The following is an 8,606-nucleotide window of genomic DNA, read 5'->3' as shown; positions in this document are numbered from 1 at the left end:
AGCCCACATAGCACGGTGCTCTAATTCAACGGGCAAGTGACAAGGTTTTCCAAACACAAGTCTAAAGGGAGACATACCTATAGGAGATTTAAAAGCAGTCCGATATGCCCATAAGGTATCAGTAAGACACTTAGACCAATCTTTTTTATCAGGATTTACTGTTGTTTCTAATATTTTCTTTATTTTCCTATTATAGACTTATACTTGGCCACTAGTTTGTGGATGATAAGGAGTTGCCACCTTATGGGTAACTCCGTACTTTTTAACTAAAGAATCAATAACTCTATTGCAAAAATGAGTTCCACCAGCACTGATGATGGCTTTACGAATGTTAAAACGACAGAAAATGTATTCCTTAACAAAAAACACAACTGTCTTATAGTCATTGCTACGGCAAGCCATAGCCTCTATCCATTTGGAAACGAGTCCATGGCAACAAGACTATAAATAAAACCGTGGGAAACAGGAAAATGACCCATGAAATCAATGCCCCAGACATCAAAAATTTCTACCACCAAAATAAGATTTAAAGGCATCATATTATGTTTAGTAATACGCCCAAGTTGTTGGCAACGAACACACGTCTTGCAATGAATTTGGGCATCTTTAAAAAGGTAGGCCAATAAAAACCATATTTAAGAACCTTAGCAGCCGTTTTCATACCACTAAAATGGCCGCCACACTCTTTGTCATGGCAGAAAGATAAAACCTCATTATATTTCCACTGGGGAATACAACAACGAATAATTTGATCCGCACAATACTTAAAAAGGTAGGGCTCATCTCAGTAGTATAGCTTAACTCTGGCCAAAAACTTCTTACATTTATTTCTTGACCAAACATCAAGAATAATATCAGAAGCTAAATAATTCACAATGTCGGCATACCATGGTGCAGAAAAAATAGAATAAAGATGCTTATCAGGAAATGAATCAGGTATGGACTCAAAATCATTATCATTGTCATTGGTAAGTCTAGATAAGTGATCGGCAACCACATTTTCTACCCCTCGTTTATCCTTAATTTCTAGGATAAATTCTTGTAGGAGAAGAATCCATTGGATCAATCTCTGTTTAGCATCTTTCTTGGAGAGAAGGTACCTAAGAGCTGCATGGTCGGTGTAGACTAAGGTCTTAGAACCAACCAAATAAGGGCGGAACTTATCTAAAGCATAAACCATAGCTAAAAATTCATTTTTAGTAGTAGTGTACTTGCGTTGAGCATCATTTAAAGTTTTACTAGCATAATAAATCATGGTGGACTTATCATCTAGTTTTTGGCCTAACACAGTACCAACAGCATAATCGCTAGCGTCGCACATAAGCTCGAAATGTTTAGACCAATCGAGAGGCTGTATAATCGGTGCAAATGTTAAATCGGATTTTAAAGTTTCAAAAGTCTGTTTGCAGTCAAAGTTAAAATCAAATATGACATATTTTAAAAGCAGATTAGTTAAAGGCCTAACTATTTTTGAAAAATCCTTAATAAAACGCCTATAGAACCCTGCATGGCTTGAAAAGGCTCTAATGTCATGGACAGTCCGTGGTATAGGTAAAGACGCTATCTTATCCAATTTAGCCTTATCTACTTCTATGCCGTCACTAGATACAATATGACCTAGCACTATCCCTTTCTTTACCATAAAATAACACTTCTCCCAATTTAAAACTGGATTTTTCTTCTCACATCGTGTCAACACCTAAGAAAGGTTAGACAGATATTCACTAAAAGAGTCTCCATAGATAGAAAAATCATCCATGAAAACTTCCATAAAGCGCTTCACCATGTCACTAAATATATGAAGGTACCAGGAGCATTACAGAGACCAAAAGGCATCCGTTTTTAAGCATACGTTCCAAAAAACATGTGAAGGTAGTCTTGTCTTGGTCATCAGGATCGATAATGATATGAAAATAGCCAGAATAGCCATTTAAAAAACAATAATAAGCATGACCAACTAGACGTTCGAGCATCTGATCTATAAAGGGTAAAGGAAGTGATCCTTTTGTGTCATGACGTTTAAGCGTCTGTAATCAATACAGATCCTCCATTTCATAGGAACACGCGTGGAAACATATTCACCCGCAGCATTAGGAAAAATGGTAACCCCCGATTTCTTAGGGACTATGTGAATAGGACTTACCCATTCACTATCGGAGATGGGATATATGATGTTCGCGTGAAGTCTTCGTATTATCCTCCAAATGTATGTGATGTGTGCATACACCAGGTCAATCCCTTTAATGTCGCCCAGGGACCAACCAATCGCGGGACGATGTTTCCTAATCACCCTAATCAAATGTGCCTCTTCATCAGCATATAACTGAGAAGATATGATCACCGGATGACTACCATCCGGATCAAGCTGGATATATTTCACGCGGGGTGGGTGGGACGAATGAGTAAAAAGGATTCCGAAAGGCCCTCATCTTGAGTAGTGAAGACCTGTTTAGGTAAGAGGTCTTCAAACTCAGAAGATGGAGCTACAGAAGGATCTAAGATAGGAGTAGATTCAAAAAGGGCATTGACTTCCTTTAAGTAGGAGTCATCGTCGAAGTCGGAATTCCCGAAGGAAAGGAACTGGTGCATCTGATTTATAGGAAATGTATTGTTGAAATAATTTTGAGCTAAGCTCTCGATCATGCTAACATCCCAATCTATAGATGAATCGGGTAACTGTTTCATCACATTGAAAACATTTCCCTCAACAGAAAGATGACCAAAAGACATGGACATCGAACCATCGCGGCAATTTATGAGCGAGTTGGCAGTTGCCAAGAAAGGACCCCCTAAAATGATAGGAACACAATCGTTAGCGACTTCTGTGTCTAGGATAACGAAGTTTGCTGGGTAGTAAAAATCTTGAACTTTAACCAGCACGTTTTCAACCACACCCTTAGGATACTTAATAGAACGATCCGCTAATTGCAATGTCATTTTAGTTGGTTGCATCTCTTGTAGACCTATTTGTTTATATAAATAATAAAGGAGTAAGTTAACACTCTCCCCCAAGTCTAATAGTGTAATCGTAGTGTGGGTATCCCCCAAGGTGCATTGTACAGTAGGACGACTAGGATCCTTGTACTTAACAATTCCATTATGTTCAAATAGAGTTGGGAACTGTTCAGTTAAAAATGCGTCTTTTGGCATATTGGTCTTCCGCCTAGTAGTACACAACTCTTTTAGAAACTTAGCATGTTGTGGGAACTTTTTAATAGCGTCAAGAAAATGTAGGTTTATCGTTAGATTTTTAAAAATTTCCCTAATCTCATCAAAGTTTGTATCATTGTGTAACATGGCTAGCCTCTGGGGAAACAGTGGGTTCTCTCTATATTTAGCATATGGATCTTTAGGAGTTTTAACCTTGGCCACTTTCCTCTTAGGTTGAGGTTTAACTGGTACCTCTACAGGATCGTCAGTTACCATATCAGTATCTAGTAAATTATCAGGTACAATAATCACTGGTGGGGTAACAACAGCCCGTTATCTTGCCAAAGCGGAGAGTGGTGATGGCATTTAACTCACCTACATTGATATGTTCATTACTAGGATTACCGGTTACTTCAAAGGTTGTGCTTGGCATTTTAGGATTAGGTATGGCTTGACCTGGAAACAAACTTTTTGGTTGAGCTTTCTCTTGGGCTAACTGTTGGATGGAATGATTAATGGATTGTAACAGATGTTGGTTAGATTGATTAATGGATTGTAACATCTGTTGGTTAGCCTGCATGTAGGCTTCGAAACGATCCGGTTGTGAAGGTATAGTGGCCACAGGTGGTGTGACTAGAACTATCTCACGTTGATTATTAACAGATGGGTTGCGATAGTTATTAGTAACCGAAACGATACCTCTATTAGTATTATAATTATAATTATAATTATTATAATTACCTTGTCCTTGTCCTTGTCTCGGTGGAGCTTGGTTTTAAGTGTTTGCTGGCCTATCGTTTTGATTATTAAACCATGGAGGTGTAACTAGGTGATTATTTCTCCAACTGAAGTTGGGATGTTGTCTCCAAGGTGCGTTAGGTTCGCTATTAATGGAACAAACATTGTCCAGTTGAGCAGATGGTTATATTGTTCATAGACTATAGGACAATAGGAGTCGGGGTGCTTAGAACTCAAACATAAATTACAAGGAATAGCGTTGACATTCATGATAGGAGTAGGCTTTTGTTGGATATAAATAGCTTCTATCTTTTTAGTGAGAGATTCGATTAAAGTTTTAAGCTCAGGATTATATTTAACCTCAAACATACTGGCAGCCTTAACTATGAAAGAAGAATTAGCGAAACGGGGGATGTCATTACCCCCCATTATTATTATGCTTAGATTGATCCTCCAAAAACTTATAAGTCTCTGAGGCTCCTTTACTAAGAAAACCACCCCCATTCATTATATCAAGAACCTTCCTTATGGTGATGTAAAAACCCTTTAAAAAAGGCACGAACAAGCGTGTCTTTCGCAAGGTTATGATGTGGACACTCGATGAGAAGATCAATGAAACGATTCCAGGCCTTTGAAAAGGATTCATGAGGGTTCTGGTGGAAGAAATGAATCTTATATATCATTTCATCTGTCTTCAATGGTGGGTAAAACTGTTCCATGAATAATTGAACAAGTTTGGCCCATGAGTCCACATAATTAGACGCTTGGGCAGTTAACCAAGATGCCGCCTTATCGGCTAGGGTGAAAGGAAACACCCTCAATTTAATTTATTCCGAACCTACGATAGGATGATGAAATGTGGTAAGAACTTGTTCAATCCTACGCATATGTTGATAAGGCTTCTCGTGGTCTAAACCATGAAAAACGGGTAACAAATTAAATATATTCGGGGGGATTCAAAAATCCCCCACTGGGTTTGCAAGAATGATGCACGACTTAGGGCTATCGTTAAGGGCTTTGTAAAAATCAGAGAGAAGAGTCTCTGTTTCATCAGCCAGTGATGCAGGTGTAGTGTGTGGTATTCTAGATAGGCGTGTGCATTGATGTTTGCGATAAATAGAAAAAGATGGTTTACTAGTTCCGGACCTTAATCTCATGCAAGGCTAAGGCCAATAGTAAAGCAATACGAACAACAGTCAAAACAACCCTGATATGCTAGAATCAAAAACTCCTCTGACAGGAGAGGCAAGGAGTAGAAGAAAAAGTACCTGAATGCCTTCTTGTTACGCGTTTGAATAGCGTCTTGTATACACAATGTCAGTGTATTTAAGAAGTTGAAAATACTGAACAACTTTGAACAAATGAAAGTTTGAACTAACCTGTGAATATCGAGCAGTATCAGAAGGGGCGCGGGCGCTTGGAAATAGGCATAGAAGGGAGCGGGCACGCTCTTGCCTTACTCGATGTCTAGTGTTTTGAGGGTGTGCGCGCTCCCGGAATAGCCTACTTTGGGCTCAGGCGCGCTCAGTGTAGAATTCCAAAAAAAATTATTTCTGAACCAAACAAACACAGTTAGAACCAAACAAGGGTGGGTGGGTTTAATGTAGTTTTGGTAGGGACGAAAATACTAAAGGAAAACGAATTTAAATAGAACTAAGATGGTAGCAGCGCCATTTGATATAATGTAAAAAAATAGTTTTACCTACTCTTAATTATTTAAGCTATGAATAAGTAAAACTAAAGCTATTATGACGTTATATTATCAAAGTTATCTACTCCCGGTTATCGTGAAATATATAGAGTAGAGAATTCGTTCCACTCCTAGTTTGCTTTAGACGTAAGCTTCCTAATTCAATCGATTCTAACAAAACGAATGAGAGTAATGAATTTAATTATAATAATACGGTGATTGTAATTATGATAAATAGATTATACTAATGACAATTAAATACTAAGATGTGAATATGGAGAAGGGATTAGGGGGATTCAATTCCACTTGATGTATTCCTAATGTGCTAGTGTAAACTATTGCAATCCTAACCAATAAAGATTAAGTGTTTGATCCCTAATTATTCATGGCAATCTCTATCAGCTAATAATTAGCATGTGAGGAAGTTCAACCCATTCTCATAGCGAATCAACTAACCTACTAGAGTGAAACTCTTAAATGCAATAAATCTAACTAACACATCAAGTCTTCATCAAACCCTTCTAATTGAGGTTTAGCTAGAAGTCATTAGACTGTCATTAATAAAGAGATAAGAAGAAGACATAATGAAGAACAATAACTTTCTTTTATTAATCTAATTAAAGAATGAAGAACAAACAACTAACTTAAAACTAATGAAAGAGTTATATGAATTAAAACTAAATTATTCTAGGATTTAAAACTAAGTAAGTGAGATTTATGCCTTAGTCCTCTTTATATAAGAGAAGGCTAGGTTTACAATTTCATGCATGGGCTTTGGAGCCATGTTTTGGGCCATGAAAACAAGACCAAAACCTAATTACTTAGTCCAAAAAGGGTTTCTCTGCTGGAAATTACTTTAACAACCTTTTCGTCTACTTATGCTCCTATTATTAGGTCAAGGCCTAGACCATTAGAAAGCTCTTTCCGAGCCGGTCGTTTTGACATATAATAGGCCCAATTTTGAGGTTTGAGTCCAAAGATACGGCCTGCGGAAATTCTGTTGACTTTGACTTTTTAGCTTTGACCGGGCATTAAAAAAGTTTTTTCTCCTTGAATCTTGACCTTTAATCATAGAACTTCTTAGCAACCAACCTTTGCTCCTTTCTATTGCAAAAGTGACATGTTTCTTCATATATTTGACTCCAAGACCTGAAATATACAAAAACACGTAAACAGCACTAACTTTTATTTATTATACATATAATTGGTCTAAATGTAATATTATTAAGGGGTTAAAACTACATTTTTTGCTCTTATCACTCCCTCTTATCTTTCCTGTGACCTGGCTGTTGGTTTATTATTTCTAGCTTCACTGTTATGTTAGCAACATCTTAGGCCTATGTTGTTCCTTTCTAATGCTTAAGAAAATAATAAAATAATAACTTTCTTTTGTGCATCAGATTTAATTTTATGTTTGTATGAAATTAAGGTATGGTAATAATAAAGAATTTGAACATACTTATCGTAGGATAAAATATGATAGGTAATTGCATAAGTTCTCACTTCAACAAAGTTCTTCATCTGTTAATAAAAATCATCAAAATCCTTTGTCGCCATTAACTTCATTCGTAATGGCTGACGAAACTCCACCAGCTGAGAAACCCCTTTCGGACTTTTATACTGCCTTACAGGAAGGACCTTCTTCCTGCATCAAACTCGAGGATATTGCCGGTGATTTTTTAATCCCGCCCAACATTTTTGGATTGTCACCTGTTTATCATGGTTTAGACCATGAGAAACCGTACAATCACCTTCGTATGATTCAGCAAGTAGCCACCACATTTCACCATCCATCCGTCTTTAACGAACAAGTCTTGCTAAGGTTGTTTCCTTTCACTTTAGTTGATAAAACGTCAGTTTGGCTAGCTGGATAATAGCCACAATCCATAGAAACATGGAATAAATTTGTGCAAACTTTCATGGTACAATTTTACACTCAGAAGAAAACTACTGAAATGCTTCAAAAAATCCAATTATTTCGCCAAAATCCTCATGAATCCTTTACAGAAGCATGGAGTCAATTTACTAATCTTCTTTTAGAATGTCCTCATCATTAGCTCGGCACCGCTGTCCTTGTTCGTTCATTCTTTAATGGACTTTCCGATCATCAAAAAGAAACACTTGATATAATGAATGGCGGTTGCTTCATGAACAAAGGAGCTACTGAGGCATACAATTTCTTGAAAAACAAGCAACGAGAGGTACACATTAGGGTAACACTGATTCTTCTAGATTATCTAAGGACACTGTTACAGAAGCTACATCTATCTTTGAGGTAAAAACCGATCTCGAATTAAAAAATCGAATAGAATCCCTAACTAAAAAAAGTATATGCCCTCGCAGTTCAAGTGAACGATGAACTCCCAAAACAGGTCATGAACATGAACACCTCCCTATGTATTCTTTGTCTAAGTCCTGACCATCCTGATGCTTATTGTCCCTTGTTATATGCCTCCTCTTCCCAACCATCAGAAGAAGCTTGTGCATTCAACATTCCTAATGCACCATGGAGACATAATCCGAATTTCGCTTGGCACCCAAACACCCAACAAATGGCTCCTCCAGGTTTCGCCAATCCACCTGTTCGACCATCCACCAACTATATTCCATACCATTAAGGAAATAATCAGCAGTACCAACAAAGTCAAAATCAATTTCCAAATAATTCCAATTATAACTACCAAAACAACCGTAGCCTTGTTCCAGCCAATCCAAGTTATGGCTATAATCCTCAACTTCTCAGCAATAATTGTTAACTAGTCCCTGTTGCACCACCTGTGCAACTCGCTACTGATAAGACGAGTGAGACTTTCTTGGCTTACATGAACTAACAATCTCAAATACCAACGTCTATCCAACAATCGCTTCAACTATTAGCGCAGGAAAAGAGTTAGAAAGGCGTGTTTCCTGGACAAGCAATTTCAAACCCTAAGCAAGCAAACATTGCCTTTGAGCTCACTAATGCACCTGGTACAAATACTCCAAACCAGGATGAGGTGAATGCAAGCACTACTCTTCGATCTGGAAA

At 37.6% G+C, this 8,606-nt stretch overlaps 1 non-coding gene across 1 annotated transcript; it reads left to right on the top strand.

The window, feature by feature from the left end:
- The first annotated feature begins 4,467 nt into the window (after positions 1 to 4,467).
- On the top strand, positions 4,468 to 4,574 carry LOC147499024 (small nucleolar RNA R71). Its single transcript, XR_015197227.1, has one exon. It is a non-coding gene; the product is annotated as a small nucleolar RNA R71 (small nucleolar RNA).
- The last annotated feature ends 4,032 nt before the right edge of the window (positions 4,575 to 8,606 follow it).

The sequence above is a fragment of the Coptis chinensis genome, chromosome 5, assembly GCF_015680905.1.
Source record: "Coptis chinensis isolate HL-2020 chromosome 5, ASM1568090v1, whole genome shotgun sequence".
NCBI classification, from domain to species: Eukaryota; Viridiplantae; Streptophyta; class Magnoliopsida; order Ranunculales; family Ranunculaceae; genus Coptis; species Coptis chinensis.
The sequence above is the reverse complement of the archived record's forward strand: the minus strand, read 5'-3'. Positions and strand labels throughout refer to the sequence as shown.